A 16,157-nucleotide genomic window follows, 5' to 3' on the forward strand; every position below is an offset into this window, starting at 1 on the left:
GGTGCCACTTGGGGTTTTTTAGAGGGAAAGAGACACTCCAAGGCTCAGAAGTCCAGGCATGAGCTAGAGCAGAAGGGTCCTGGACATACCCCGAGGACCTGAATCCCAGCCTGAAGAATACTCTCAAGTGGCGAGGAAACTGAGGCAGAGACATGTATATACAGTTCCTTATTTTTTTAAAGTCTGTGCATGTCTTGTGCTATTATAGCCCAAGCAGTGGTGTTCTAGAATGCTATGAAAAGTTTGCATGTGTGTACACCTGACAGATACCAGCTGCCTCTTGGAAGAGTTGGCCAGTGAATCCAGAATACCCATGTGGCAACATATCTTGGAGAGGGCTTGTTGGAGCTATGGGAGGGCCTGACAGGTCAGCAAAGGATCAGCACCTTGAGACTCTAACCAGGAGCAGTACCCAAGATCAGATCAGACTCCAGGGCTACGTCTAGACTGGCATGATTTTCCACAAATGCTTTCAACTGAAAAGTTTTCCGTTAAAAGCATTTGCGGAAAAGAGCGTCTAGATTGGCACGGACACTTTTCCACAAAAGTACTTTTTGCGGAAAAGCGTCCATGCCAATCTAGACGCGCTTTTGCGCAAGAAAGCCCCGATCGCCATTTTCGCGATCGGGGCTTTTTGCGCAAAACAATACCGCGTTGTCTACACTGGCCCTCTTGCACAAAAGCATTTACGCAAGAGGGCTTTTGCCCGAACGGGAGCAGCATAGTATTTCCACAAGAACACTGACAATCTTACATGAGATCGTCAGTGTTCTTGCGGAAATTCAAGCGGCCAGTGTAGACAGCTGGCAACTTTTTCCACAAAAGCAGCTGCTTTTGCGGAAAAACTTGCCAGTCTAGATGCAGCCCAGAGGTTTAGTTTCCTGGGAATTCAACTGCTGCAACTAGATTTGCTGTGCCCCAAAATTGGAGCAAACAAATCTATGGGCTACAATCTTTCCTCCCCTTTCGGTGTGTGAGATCACTGCCATTCTACTGTAAGGTACTGGTGCAAATGGGGATAACTCAGTCACTCGTAGTGACTATACCCACAATCAGTTTTCTAGCTTTTAGGCTGTCTTCAGTGCAGAGATAACTCGAGTTATCTACACTGCAGTTAACTCAGTTCAAGTTAGCCGAGCTCAAGCAAGAGCAGCCATGCTGCCAGATAACTTTCAAGCTGCACAGGGCGGTTGTGCTAGCACCAGCCTATTCTTCTAGCCAGACCGACCAAATCAAGTTATGGGTGTGTGTGGATGGGACTTGGTTTAGGGGCAATACTTAAGCAAACTCAGTAATAAAGACAAGCACTTCACTCAACTCAGGCATTGAGCCCTGACCTCCTGTATCCCTTGTGATCCCCTGTAGCCCATGTTCACCACCTTACATATATGGTTAGGCTATATTTTAGAGCAGTGGTCACCAACCAGTAGATTGGGATCTACTGGTAGATCTCGGAGCCTGGTGATCCTGGTGATCCTGACTGGTTTGGCCAAGAAGCTATCAAGTGCAGCTCCTGTGCATCTCCTGCCCTTTGCCTTGGAGCGTTCTTCCCCCCATCTCCGGGAGCCTCCTGCTTGCTGTGCAGGGGAGGGAGAGGCGGGGCGCTGATGTCAAGGTGCCCCCTTCCCCACTCTATCATGTCTCCACAGAGCACAGAGGGGGCACAGCAGGGTTTGGGATGACGGGAGTTTGCTGGCTGCTTTTGAGAAAGGTGCAGGGCCGTAGCCCCACTGCACCACCACCCAGGAGCCACCTGAGGTAAGCGGTGCCCAGCTGGAGCCTACATCCCAAACCCCTACCCTAGTCATGAATTCCCTCCTGCACCCCAAGCCCCTGCCCTAGCTCCAAGCACTCCTGCATCAAAATGCCCTCTCAGAGCCTGCACCTAGAACTCCCTCCAGCACCCCAACTGCCTGCCCCAAGCTCAGCTCAGAGCCCCTTTCACACTCCAAATCCCTTAGCCCAAGACCCGCTTGCACCCCAACCCGCTGCCCCAGCCTGGTGAAAGTGAGGGAGGCTGGGGGAGGGAGGGAGGAGTGAGCAGGGTTGGGCCTCAGAGAAGGGGCACAGAGGAGGCAGGGCAAGGGTATTTGGGTTTCAGGTAGATCTTGGATTGCACTTAAATTCAAAAAGCGATCTCATGCTTAAAAAGGTTGGAGACCCCTGTTTTAGAGCAAATTCTGCAGTGAAGACATAACAGTGGCTGGACTTTTATCTGTTCTTAGCTCCTTTCTCATCAGCAGGGTGCATGGGCATCTGGTAACCTAGGTGGGGGAAGGTTCTGCCTTCCCAAACCGCCAGCTTGCCCCGCCCAACCCCCAGAATGCCTGCTGTAGATGTACTGGGGGCAGAGTATTGCTGTCCCTAGTGCCTGCCCTCCCTGATGCTCTGGGACTGTGGAGGTTGGAGCCATGCACCTTCCTCCCTCCCCATGCCCCGGGGCTGGGAAGACTGGGGCATACACACCCATCTGCCCTCCTCCGCTCCCCATGATGGTGGGGGGTGCATGCTGCGTGCTGCCCCGCCTCCCTGGGGAGGGCGGGGAGGCAGCTGGGTTGCCATGGGGGTGGGGCCTCAGTTGAAGGGGCAGAGCTGGGGATGCCCATGGCAGAGTGTTCTCACCATGACAGATATCAGGGCAAGTTGACTGGGTAACAGAACAGCCTGGTAGCATTTGGACTAGGTGGGCATGGTATTAAGCACTCCATTTTTTAGAACATGCAATCAAATGCTTGACATCTTGCCAAGTGCAAAACTTGTGTTTCACATGGGATGTCAGCTCCTCTGATCTTGTTTATGGAGGATCATGTTAGATCTCTGTTGATTGAACATCATCTTGAACCGTCCAATGTTGCCAGCTAAACTATTTCCATTTATATTATCATGGCTTGGCATAAATCTGCTTAACCTTGATGCTGAGTTGTAAAGAGCCAATGTTTGCAATTTAATTTCATCTTGACTTTGCAGACTCTTTTTCATGGTGGGATTGTTTTGTGAGTCGCTGGCACAGAACAGTGATTAATACATGCAGTTATTATATTAATAGTGATACCTCCCGTGCTGCCTCACTTTGCATCTCTAAAGTACTTTCCCAAGTCTGGGCCATATTCTGCTCTTCGGAACACCAGCAGCAATCCAATTCGACTCCACCGAAGCCAGCAGAGTTCTTCATTGATACTCAGACTCGGATCCTTGGCTCAATTGATTTTTATTGTTCTTCATTTGAATCCTGGCTCTGAGATGGGGGTGCGGAGGAGGGGTTCAGTATGCAGGCTGTCCCGGGGAGAGAGGACAACCCCAGCAGTGTGGGGCCAGGTGAGAAGTGCCTCTCCATGGCCACTGCAGCTGCAGGAGGCATAGCTGGGGGAGTGATGCATGTCCCCCCCGCTGGGGGACAGATGGACACATAGACACACAAACGCTCTCAAATGTATAGTAAAACGCTGTCCCTTTCTTCACCCCCTCCCCCTGCTGCCCAAGGGCGTTATAGCTGTCCTGTTCCCTTAGCTGCCCCCTTGTGGTCATTATAGAGTATAACTGTCCCAGCTTTCCCTCTCATGTTCCCTGGTGCCCCCATGTGGTCATTATATAGCAGAACCCTCCCTTTCCGTTTTATGAGAAGCAATCCCATTCCAGGCACATCCCATTGTCCTGGCACCAGCATTCCCACTAAACTGTGGGGCAGCACCAGCTTCACAGGAGATGAATCAGCCCCACTCAGTCAGTCAGCTCCATGCAAGGAGCTCTGCGCGGGGCTGATGAATCACCTGTGAAGCTGTGCTGCCCCACAGCTTAGAGGGAACACTGCCTGGCACAACCAAACTCTGATCTTACTCTAAGTTATGATAAGAGGAAGCTGCATACCAAATTTGGTAGTCCTAACTTTTACCATTTAGGAGGAGTTCTTGGACGAACAGACAGAGGGACAGACAGACACACTCACAGACAGACAAATTGTCTCCAATAAATAGTAGATAAAAATAGGGGCAGAATTTGGAATGCTAAGCAAGATTTGGTCTACACGTGCTTTTCAAACGGGTTTTGATTGGGGGGTGATATTTTTTTTTATACAAACAGTTAAACCTCCCATACAAAGAGGACACAGTTATAGCAGGAAAAAGATGCCTTACAGCTTATTCCCGTCTCCTGCTAATAGCTATAGCAGACTAAAGCATATTTATACCAGAGTAAGTGTGGGCACACTGAAGAAGTTTGACCACTCTAGATATACGAGCATTGTTAGAGCAGAACAACTTCACCATGTCTAGACTGGCCACTTTTTCCGGAAAAGCAGCTGCTTTTGTGGAAAAACTTGCCAGCTGTCTACACTGGCCGCTTGAATTTCCGCAAAAGCACTGATGATCTCATATAAGATTGTCAGTGCTTTTGCGGAAATACTATGCTGCTCCCGTTCGGGCAAAAGTCTTTTTCTGAAAAACTTTTGCGCAAAAGGGCCAGTGTAGACAGCAGAGATTTATTTTCCGCAAAAAAGCCCCGATCGCGAAAATGGCGATCGGGGCTTTTTTGCGGAAAAGCGCATCTAGATTGGCCACAGACGCTTTTCTGCAAAAAGTGCTTTTGCGGAAAAGCGTCCTGCCAATCTAGACGCGCTTTTCCGAAAATGCTTTTTAAGGAAAACTTTTCTGTTAAAAGCATTTCCGGAAAATCATGCCAGTGTAGACATAGCCCTTTTGTGTGTAGGCCTCATAGCATCTCAATAAAGTAACCAGGTACCTTGAACTCCAATTTTACAGATGGGGAAATTGAGGCAGTATTGTTCTGATAAATTGAACAAAGAAACCTGGACTCCGATACTAACTCTCCCTCTGTACTGCAACAGGATTGTGGGCAACTCACTCAGCCTGTCAGGGCCTTTTTTTGTCTACATACAGACTGGTTATCCTTTGGCAAGGGGACTGTTTCTCCCCAGGTAGAGCATTACACAGTGGGGCCCCAAGGCCGGTAGGACTGACAATAATAACAAAGGTTCAGAGGCATTTTCACGGCTACTAGAGGTGTTGGTGTCAATGCAAGAATTAGAGCTCAGAAGCTAATCCAGCATGGGAAGATCTTAATGCTACTTGTCATCACTGGCTTTGGGTTCCAGGGCCAGGTCTATACTAGACCTAGAAGGTCGGCTTACAGTACGCAACTCCAGCTATGTAAATAATGTAGCTGGAGTTGACATACCTCAAGCCAAGCTTGGTGCCATCTTCACAGTGGGAGGTTGACTAGGAGCAAACACTCCTGTCAACTTCCTTTATTCCTTGCAACTGCCAGGAGTACTGGCGCCAACTGGGGGTGCCCTGAGCATTCAAGTTAGTGGGTCTTTACTAGACCTGCTAAATCAAATGCCAGAAGATTGATCTCCAGCACGGCAAGTGGAGACGTGGCCTTAAAGTTCTTAGCTCTAGGCATATCTAGAAAACACTCCCTATTACCTATTAGACCAGGGCTACTCAACTTTGGAAATCCCGGGGGCCACAATGATACTCCCAGCACATGCTGAGGGCCGCGACTTAAGTGTGGTTGCATATACATGCAAACATACATGCAAATATATGCAAATAGCTTCTTTCACACACTGCCCCCGTGCTCCCAGCACCTCCTCCCTGGGAGCTAGAAACACTGACACCCTGTACCCGCCTGTTCCACCCAGTCCATCCGCTTGCGTCTTTCAGTGCTCACCCTGCCTGGGAGATGCCTCGCCATTGTGGAGCATGTTCCCAGTGTAGGCCATGTTCAAAGGCTCCCACCTGCGGGCCGCATGTTGAGCCCTGTGTAATCCCAAACTGCACCATGGGCTGCAAACAAACGGGCCGTGGGCTGCATGTGGCCATGCGTTGAGTAGCCCTGTATTAGACAAATACTTGTCAGGGAAGGTCTAGAATGATACTTAGTCTTCCTGCCAGGAAGACAGGAGTGCAGGAGACTGGACTAGACTAGACTGTCATCATCCCTCCAGTCCTACGAGTCTATGATCCTACAACTGACTATCCCTTAAGAAAAGACCAGGGAAAGGGTGTTGGAATTTACTTGTATGGCTCAGAAGACTAAATAAACTGCTTGATTAATGCTTACAAAGGGCTTTCAGGACTGAAAGCACGGTAGAGATGCTGACTGTGATAATTACACACTGTGGCACCAGGACCTAAAGCTGGCTTTCAATGAAGCCGAGGAAGTTTCAGGAAGAATGGGAGCTAGGAATTGCCATGGTGAATTCCTTGGATGCTTTGATGGGTCATAGACAGTGGCAGGACACAGCAACTCTGGAGGAGCTGTTCCCACTCTGAAATCATTCCATTCAAAGACCAGTGAGAGGGAGGAAAGTCAGAGGCAAAACAAAAGGCCACATGCATATTTACATTCCAAAAAGAGGCTGCAACGGGGGCATTTTTATGTACTTATGCTTGGACTGTCGGTCCTTTCTACACAGTTGGCAAATAGGGAGAAAAATGTGGACAAGTCCTTGTAATGCTGCGGCACAGCTGTGGAGCAGAGCCTAGCAGGCAATATAGGAAGGCAGGTGACCTGTACTCTGGATAGCAAAGTAACAGCTGTTAATCTGCCACTGTGACTTGCCTCCACTGGAGGCAACCCAGGAAGTGGAAGGATGCCACTGCATCTGGTGCGGGGCCAGGAAGAAGCAAGCTGTGTAGCAGCTAGAGAGAAAGTTTTCACGAGGTTGGTGGGAGACAAGAGCAGACTGGGGAAGACATGTAAGGAGGCCAGGGGTGTTACAAAGCATATTATAAGGAGGTCTGTGATGGACCGAGGAATGGGAACTGTGGAAGTGCTCAGATTCACTGAGAATCAGATTCTCCTCCAATTAGCCCCACATTCCCAAGCGGTTTCAAACTGGCCACCTGGAACTGGGATGGAGGCTTTTTGCCCAACAAGGGAGACTCTTGAGACACATGCGAGGGGGGAGGTAGCCTTGCTGCTGTATAGCATGTGACTTTGGGAACCTGAAGCAGAAATCCGTTTTCCTGAGCAAGCGTGCTCTGTTGGTGCATCACTAGCACCCTTAGGCTCTCTCACTGTTTGGCTACATCTACACTACGAGTTTTCTCGGCAAAAAAATATGCTAATGAGGGACTCATTTGCATGAGACGTGATTCATTTGCATATTTTCTGCATATTTCCGTTTTTGCGCTGAGGTTTTTTTCGCAAAAACAAGCAGTGTGGATGTTTTCTTTTTGTGCAAAAAAACTTTTTTCCACAAGATCGGTATACCTCCTTTTTTGTGGCATAGGGATCTTGCGGAAAAAGGGGTTTTTGTGCAAAAAGAAAACATCTACACTGCTTGTTTTTATGAAAAAAACCTCAGCACAAAAATGGAAATACTCAGTAAAACTCCGATGGTCCGGCATCTGATGGTCCGGCACCATCAGGAACCCGGAAGTGCTCCGGGCAGCCCAACCATTGGAGCTGCTCTGCCCCCGGCTTCCCTGATTCAGCTGCTGCTAAAACTGATCAGCAGCTGAATCGGGAAGCCGGGGGCAGAGCAGCTGGGGTGCTGCCAGGTAGGTCCTGTAGCACTGCCCCTCGGGGCTGCAGGACCAACCCGGCAGCACCCCAGCTGTCCCTGGTTCAGCCGCTGCTGAAACTGACCAGCGGCTGACTCCGGGAAGCCAGAGGCAGAGCTGCTCTGCCCCGGGCTTCCTGGAATCAGCCCCTGATCAGTTTCAGCAGCAACTGACTTGGGGACACCTGGGGTAGAGCAGCTGGGGTGCTGCCGGGTTGGTCTCGCAGCGCCAAGGGTTGGTGCTACCAGACCAACCCGGCAGCACTCCAGCTGCTCTGCTGCAGGCGTCCAGATTCAGCCGCTGCTGAAACTGACCAGCAGTGGCTGAATCAGGGACGCCTGGGGCAGAGCCGGACTATTGGAAGGGGGGGCTATGAGGAGTCTGGGGTGGCATCCTCCCCACCCCAGACCCCTCATAGCCCCCCCTTCTGATAGTCCAGCAAATCTGATAATCCGGCACCCCCTGGGTCCTAAAGGTGCCGGATTATCGGAAGTTTACTGTATGCAGAAAATATGCAAATGAATCACAACTCATGCAAATGAGTCTCTCATTAGCATATTTTTGCCGAGAAAACTCGTAGTGTAGATGTAGGCTTTGTTTTTTGCGGAAGAGGAAATGCAAACGAAGCGCCCATTTGCAAATCTTGTGCTCTATCATTTGCATATTCTCTTCCAATCCTGTAAACCTCATTTTTGGAGGAATAAGGGATTTTGCGCAAAAGGGTTTTTTTCTGAAAAACAGCTCTGTCTACACTGCGGGGTTTTTTCACAACAACCTCTTTCGCAAAAAGGATCGGAAGAAACTATGCAAATGAGAGCACGAGAGTTGCAAATGAGCGCTTCATTTGCATGTCCTCTTCCGCAAAAAACAAACTGTGTAGACAGAGCCTTAGTGACAAAGACTTGGGACAGCAGGATGCACTGATCCAGCTTAGCTGAAAACACCCAGCATTGGGGTTTGTTGGTTTTTATTTCCCACCTCTCCTGTCCAAGGTGAGGAAGCAAAACACATGCACTCGCTGCACAAACGCACAAGGGCTCAGGCCTCAGTTATCCATAGCACCGTTAAGCCAATCACCTTTCTTCCCATGTTCAATACGTAGCCCCCACACCCAAGCTCTGCAGCCCCACGCTAACAGCCTTCAAGAGGACCCTTGACTCTCTATAATCAGGAGTCCAGAGCAGTCCTGCTCAGGCGCACTCACCTGTCTCAAGGTTTCCATGGCAGCAGGATAACCAGACCTAGGATGCATCTGTAGAGCTACATGAACTTGGCAACCACAACGTACAGGAAACTGTGGCTCAGATCCTGAGCATTACTGGGCTGAACAGTTGTTACCCTTTCCTTTGAGAGCATCTGGATGCTGGAAGCCAGCTGAAGAGTAAAAAGACGCCGTGATATCCTTGGACAAAACTTCCCCTTTGCCCAAAAAGGGGCTCAGGTTCATAAACAAGCCTCAGGTGGGCGATCCCATATGTCCATACGTTTCTGGCGGGGAGGCCGTTTAAGAAGCTGACAGCTTGAATGAGACAAACATTTGAAAAGTCTCTTACCGACCTAGCGGCCCAAAGCCAGACCGGCTCCCCGAGACGCCTGGGTCCTAGTCCAAGTAGCGGCAGGGGCTAAAGGCCAGCTGGCTGTTAACAAAGGCTGTGGAGCAGACTCATTATTCTCTCTGCAAGTGGTCTCAGGGCCACTAGTTGGCACAGCACGCCACCCCCAGCCGGTGCTTGGGTTACACGTAAGATGGGGGTGAGGTTACCGGCTGCCCAGGAGCATGAGGACGCTGAGTTTGCAAAGGGCTCGAAAGGGCAGAAATGTGAGGTGAGTTGGAAGGCTAATGAGCGTAAGCTCCACCGGTGAGCTTTGGAACACATAACCCCAGCTCCTCACTGCTATTTAGGCACCAAATTCCCATTCAAATCTCCTCCGATTGTAAGCAGTGGGGTGCCCAGGAGGTGCCTACAGACCTTGATGGATTTGATAACTCCCTAGGGCTGGTGATGGTTGCCACCTGCCACACACACACGGCTCCAAAAGAGCAAGAGGAGGCTTAGGAAGCCACTGCAGGAGAGTCACCACCCTGGCCAAGAGGAGGGGCACAGCAGGAGGAGTGGATTTGAAATTGTCCTTTGAGCATTACGGCCGGCAAATCCAAACCCATGAGGGAAGCTGCTTCGCTGCCTTCCATGGAACTGGCACCAGGACTAGCCTCATTGCAAAGTATACACAAGATAGGAAAACGACCCCGGCAGGTGAACGGGAGCCTACAGCTCTGTTAACATGCAACACGTTAAAGGAAGCCAAATCCACTCAAAAAGGCACTCTGGAGGCCATGCATGGTACCCCCTCGAACTGGGGCAGTGGTTCTCCCACTTTTTGGCCCGCCGCCCACCACAGACCTTTCCACAGACCACCAGCCAACCACCCGTGTAGACAAAATGGGTGCAGGACAGGGTGGTGATGCGGAGTCTGGGTGGGAAGTAGGGTGCAGGCAAGCCCACTGACGGTGGGGGGGCAGGGAGAGTGGAGCTGTGGGTCCTGCAGCTTAGCAGACCTGGGATGGAAGTTTCCATCCATGCTCTACCCAGCTTAGCACAGCCTGGGATCCTGGAAGCCCGAACAGCAGCTGGGCGTTATCAGCTTTAACCCATGCCTTGAGCTAGGAAACTACTGAGCAGTAAACAAGTTTGACCTCAGTGTCAGCTCATGAAAGTGATAAGAATGGCACTGAGCCAGGTATGTGCATATCCGGTAACAACTGTAGTATAACCAGGCTACGTCTACACTGGCCCCTCTTCCGTAAGGGGCATGTAAATTTCAAGAGTCGTCGTAGGGAAATCCGCGGGGGATTTAAATATCCCCCGCGGCATTTAAATAAAAATGGCCGCCGCTTTTTTCCGGCTTTTAAAAAAGCCGGAAAAGAGCGTCTAGACTGGCCCCGATCCTCCGGAAAAAGCGCCCTTTTCCGGAGGGTCTTATTCTTACTTCAAAGTAATTCTTCAGAGTAATTACTTCAGAGTAATTCTTACTCCTACTTTGAAGTAAGAATAAGACCCTCCGGAAAAGGGCGCTTTTTCCGGAGGATCGGGGCCAGTCTAGACGCTCTTTTCCGGCTTTTTTAAAAGCCGGAAAAAAGCGGCGGCCATTTTTATTTAAATGCCGCGGGGGATATTTAAATCCCCCGCGGATTTCCCTACGACGACTCTTGAAATTTACATGCCCCTTACGGAAGAGGGGCCAGTGTAGACGTAGCCCCAGTGTCGGAAATCCCTTGCCCATTGAGTCTCAACAGGGACCTAGACCTCAAAGGGTGCCCTGAATCCCCCTAGCTCGAGCCACGTCCACCGCGGCCAAGTGCAAGGTGCCAGGAGCGGGACTCCTTGCAGACTGAAGGGGCGTAAGCATTTCCAAATGGTTGTTACACTTTTATCCATTGCTCTGCCTGTGCTTATTGATGTCTTACTTTGCAGTAGCTGTGTAACCATCTGGCAGTATTAAGCCTGTAATAGAAGTGACGTAGCGAGATTAATAAAAGCAACTATCCTTAATCGACTCTGTCTTGAAGCGAATTCACGACCCTGTTGGGCCCTGCCCCTGTGAGCTGACAGGGGCAAAAGGAGCAATTGCCTTGGGGCCCAGTCTTCAAAGGGGCCCGGGGTTCCTTTGAACTGCTGCGGGAGTGCCACGCTGGATGGCTTTGAGGGGCCCAGCACCGTGGTCCAGGCGGCTCTAAGGACTGACTGCCCTCGTCTTTGCCTCTTCCGGGGGTGTGGAGCTGGGCCCTTCCCCACCTTGCAGGAGTGAGCTGAGGGTGAGGGGGTCTGGGTGGGGATGCAGGGTCTGGGCATGAGGAGGATGGGGGACGCTTACCTGGCTTCGCGCTCCCAACTGCTCCCAGGCACCGCCTCTGGCTGCTCCCATTGGCTGTGAGTCCAGCAAGTGGCAGCAGTAGGAAAGCCTTCATGTAGCACTTCCCTGCACTGCCCCTCCCCCAGACTGGGAGAGGGGGAACAGCCGTGCGCAGAACCACTTGCTCCCACTGCAAGCTGGATCTGGCCTGCGAGGTTTAGGGCTCCCCCCACCGCAGTGGGAAGCCAGCACTGGTGCTTCATCCTTGCAGGGGGAGGGGAGAGGAGGAGATTATGGGCCAGGAGCATCAGTGCTGGCTAACGGGGGGGGGGGGGGGGGGGGCGAGCCTCAAGCCACAGCCCACCTGCCAGGTGGCCATGGACCACTTCTAGCAAGGAGTTCCACAGGTTGACCATGTGTTCCGTGAAGAACAACTTCCTTTGGTGTGTTTTAAACCTACCACAAAACAGCCCCACTAACCTGCCTTGCTCCCAGCCTGCAAAGAGCATTGTCACAAATGAGTGAGTAGTTTGATATTCCTGCTTATTGCCTCACTAGCCTCTCTGCCCCATGGAGAGCTTTCTGCTGGACTTAGCCTTCCCACTTTCATCCCAACCACGACATCATCATCAGATGGGCAGGACATTTGAAGTCACTAACGAGCTAGGCTGGCTTCACGTCATTAAACAGTGATGTGTCTCATTGATGGTGATTTATTATTTATCCCTAACAGGATGCTGCCCTATGGGGCGGACCCCTCTGAATTTTTTTAATATGGATTATTCCCTCATGCCTTGATATTTTCATAGAATCATAGAGCTGACAAGGACCTCAGGAGGTCATCAAGTCCAGCCCCCTGCTCTAGGCAGGACCAATCCCAACTAAATCAACCCAGCCAGGGCTTTGTCATGCCGAGACTTAAACACCTCGGCTGTGTCTAGACTGCATTCCTTTTCCGTAAAAGGGATGCAAATTAGACACATCGCAATTGCAAATGAAGCAGGGATTTAACTTCCCCCCGCTTCATTTGCATAAAAATGGCTGCCACTTTTTTCCAGCTCGGAGCTTTGCCAGAAAAAAGTGCCAGTCTAGATGCAGATCTTTCGGAAAATAAAGCCTTTTCCGAAAGATCCCTTATTCCTCTTAAAATAAGGACTAAGGGATCTTTTGGAAAAGGCTTTATTTTCCAAAAGATCCGCGTCTAGACTGGCCATTTTTATGCAAATGAAGTGGGAAGGATTTAAATCCCCGCTTCATTTGCAATTGCGATGTGTCTAATTTGCATCCCTTTTACAGAAAAGGGATGCAGTCTAGACACAGCCCTCTAAGGATGGAGACTCCACTACTTCCCTAGGGAACCCATTCCACTGCTTCACCACTCTCCTAGTGAAATAGTTTTTCCTAATTTCCAACCTAGACCTCTCCCACCACAACTTGAGACCATTGCTCCTGGTCTGCCATCTGTCACCACTGAGAACAGCCTTTCTTCATCACTTTGAGATCTAGGGACTCTGTATATCTACCCTCTAGGTCAGGGGTCGGCCACCTAGGGTGCATGGGCCACATATGGTTCTTTTGGGAGCGGATAGGAGTTCTCCCGGGTGCATGCCTAATCCTGCCCACCTCCTCGTGCAGCAGCACTCACTTCCCTTGCACCTGGATGGTAAGCTGCTGCTGGTGGTGGTGGGAAAGTGAGGGGCCAGGGCGTACCACACGGGGCCGGTGGCTCTCGGCTACTCCCAGAGTGGACCACACAGCAGGCGGCTGCTGGAGCTGAAGCCGGGCTGTGGTGCGGCTGCTCCTGTGTCCAGGGTCATGGAGCAGCCCCTGGAACAGGCAAACCATGGCCCCGGTTCTGGCACCAGCACACAGCGCAGCCACCCGCTATGTGGCCCTGCCCTGAAGCAGCTGGGCAGCCACCACACGGCCTGGCCCCAGCTTCAGCCCTTCCCCAGAATATGTGAAGGGGGCATGAACCTCTGCTCCCCAGGACATGTGCAGGGGGCTGCAAACCATGGCCCGGCAGCCCTCACCCATCCCATGACATGCTGGGGGGACACAAACCGCAGCCCAGCAGCCCAACCCTCAGGACAAACTTGGGGGCCGTGAACCATGGCCTGGAGCTTTCCTACCTCCAAGAGATGCTGGGGGGCACAGTGACCCCCTCACAACTCCAGGAGATGGGGAGGGGAGAAGAACAACCAAGCACCCCAGCCCAGCATCCCCTTGCCCCAGGACACACCAGGAAGGGTCAGAAACCACTGCCCCCCAGAGGAGATACCAGGAGGCCGGAAACAGTCATCCTCTCCCCCAGTAGATACTGAGGGGATCCAGAAACTGTGCCCCCTCCCCCAGAGCAGCACCATCTTTGCCACCACAGGCAGCCCTGGTAAGACCCCCCCTCCCAACATCCCAGGCCCCTGCCCTAAACCCTTCACCCCATCCTAATTCCTACACCCTCTCTGCACTAAGCCTCATCCCATACCCAACCCCCTACCCTGTACCCCTCAATTCCTACCCTCATCTCCCCCTCCACTTCCCAACCCCGACATGAGCACCCTCTCCCCTGCCCTAGCCCCCCAAGTTCCATCCTGACTCCTACAGTTCCCACCCCCTGCCCTGAGCCCACCCACACATTCAACCCCCTGCCCCAACACACACACACACACACGCGCGCACACACACACACACACACACACACCCCCCAAATCTCCTGCCCTGACTCTTGCATTTCTGAAAATTCTTTGGAAGCTCATCCAAGATAGTTAATGGTTTAAAGTGAAAGCTGAGAAAGGGCAGGATCAGAACCTGTCAGGGAGGTCACACAACTACATAAAATGGGCCAGGTGGTTGAACCAGGTTCCCCTCCTCCCCAACCACTTTCATTACCTCCTCCACCGAAGGCCTGAGTCAACGGCCACGTCTCGATGAGGGGAGAAAGATACACAGCTCCAACTACATTAATAGCATAGCTGAGTCGCCAAACTTTAGGTTGAATTGCTGTGGCATCCCCACTGCAGGTTGATGGGAGAAACTCTTCCATGGACTTCCCTTACTCCTCACAACCAGGTCAATGGGGGTGCCATCAGCAGTTGATTGAGCTGGTCTAGACTTTACTAGACATGCTAAATCAAACGCTGGGAGACTGATCACAGCATTGATCTCCCGGGAAGCAAAGACAAGCCCCAAGTCCTCTGAAATCAATACAACTCTTTCCTTTGTTACCAGTGAACTACCATTTTAATACATGCAAGTGGGCAACCTCTGAGTGTCATGTGAAGTAGATTTACATAGATCTACTCTTTCCCCCTTCCTCCCCCCCGGAGTTTAAAAAGAGTTGATAACTGTTAGAAATCTTCCAATGTCCCATGGGAAGGTTGGGGTTAAAAAAATCAATTATTTATACAATTATTGACTTTTTTTTTTAAATGTTGTAGATTAACATCTAATGCTGGAGGTTTTCCTTTCACAGCAGATTTGGACAGCATATCACAGCTAATTCAAGTGATGTTCAGACGGCCAGTAAGAGCAGCACATAAGCTGGGAGTACCTGATTTGTCTTTTAGTTTCCCTGCATGAAGTCCGAGGAGGAAAGCCCCGTACAGTTGGTTTGCAAACCAAGTGGAAATACTCAGCATTTCTTGCAATATCCAGCATTACTGACCTTCCCTGCGACCTGGACAGGGTAAGTATTCTCTGCCTTTTGCAGCTGAGGGGTAATAGATTCAAACTTCCAATTCAACTTTGAATGTAAATTTAAAGCTGAGAGGGGGTGGACTCTGGTACATAAGGGTCCAGCTTCATAGGGCTGCCCTTTCAGCCACAGGATCATCCCTCCACGTGGAGAGGCTCATTTGGCTATTCCAGGATGAGCAGCACCTACTGAAGAGATTATTTCCACCTGCCTCATGCCACTATTGCATCTTGGTCAGGCCAGGTCCAATGCTGGGGTGTAAACCCTTTAGTCAAAGAGTAGTTAGATCCCTATGCAAGTTGCAATTTTTCTTTTCATAGTAGTTTGGAGAGGGGAGAACGTCTCGAACTGAAGTCTACAAACTGCCGGTACACCAAAATGCACTGCTTCTCTTGCCTTCTGGGGCATAAACTACATGGCTCTCATGGAAGAAATTGCTGACACTACCTCAAGCACTTTGTCACCTTCAATGGGACGGGGGCTGCACAGACTTTCAAGATGGGATGCCCCACAAGAGGGTCTGGAATCCTGCTGAGATAAGTGTAAGGCTCAAGAGCCACATGTTAAAAGCAATTTAGTAGTCTTGATTGCATGTCTCTCTCCCTCCCTCCCACCTCTTAATGTGAATTGTTCTTTAAAAAGGCAGTTCCTCCACACAGCCACTGGTTTCAAGTTACTTGGTAGCTCATTAAATCTAAATTCAAGTCAATACTCTGATTACCTTCCAGGACAGAGGAAGGAGCATGGGGGGGGGGGAGAAGAGAAGGGAGAGGGAAGTTTGAGACCCTATTTATCCAACAAGCAAATCCAAAGACCCAGGTCTAGTTTGGCAGGGTTAATACTCCAGAAGGCTTGCTCAGCTGTGGTAACTAAGGAAAGCTAGCTGCTACATCAGTCATCTGCGGCAGATCAGTTTAGAATAGTTAAACGATTTTACAAGCCAGTGTGTCTGGAATAGCCAGTACCCACTTAGAACCCTTCCTCTAATGAGGCCTTCTCAGGACCAGCCTAGAGACATTCTGAAAGAGGGTCTACACTCACTTCAGAGAGAAGCATCTTAAGGTCAGCAGCTGGTTTGGTGA

This window comes from Pelodiscus sinensis, chromosome 21 (assembly GCF_049634645.1).
Source record: "Pelodiscus sinensis isolate JC-2024 chromosome 21, ASM4963464v1, whole genome shotgun sequence".
NCBI classification, from domain to species: Eukaryota; Metazoa; Chordata; order Testudines; family Trionychidae; genus Pelodiscus; species Pelodiscus sinensis.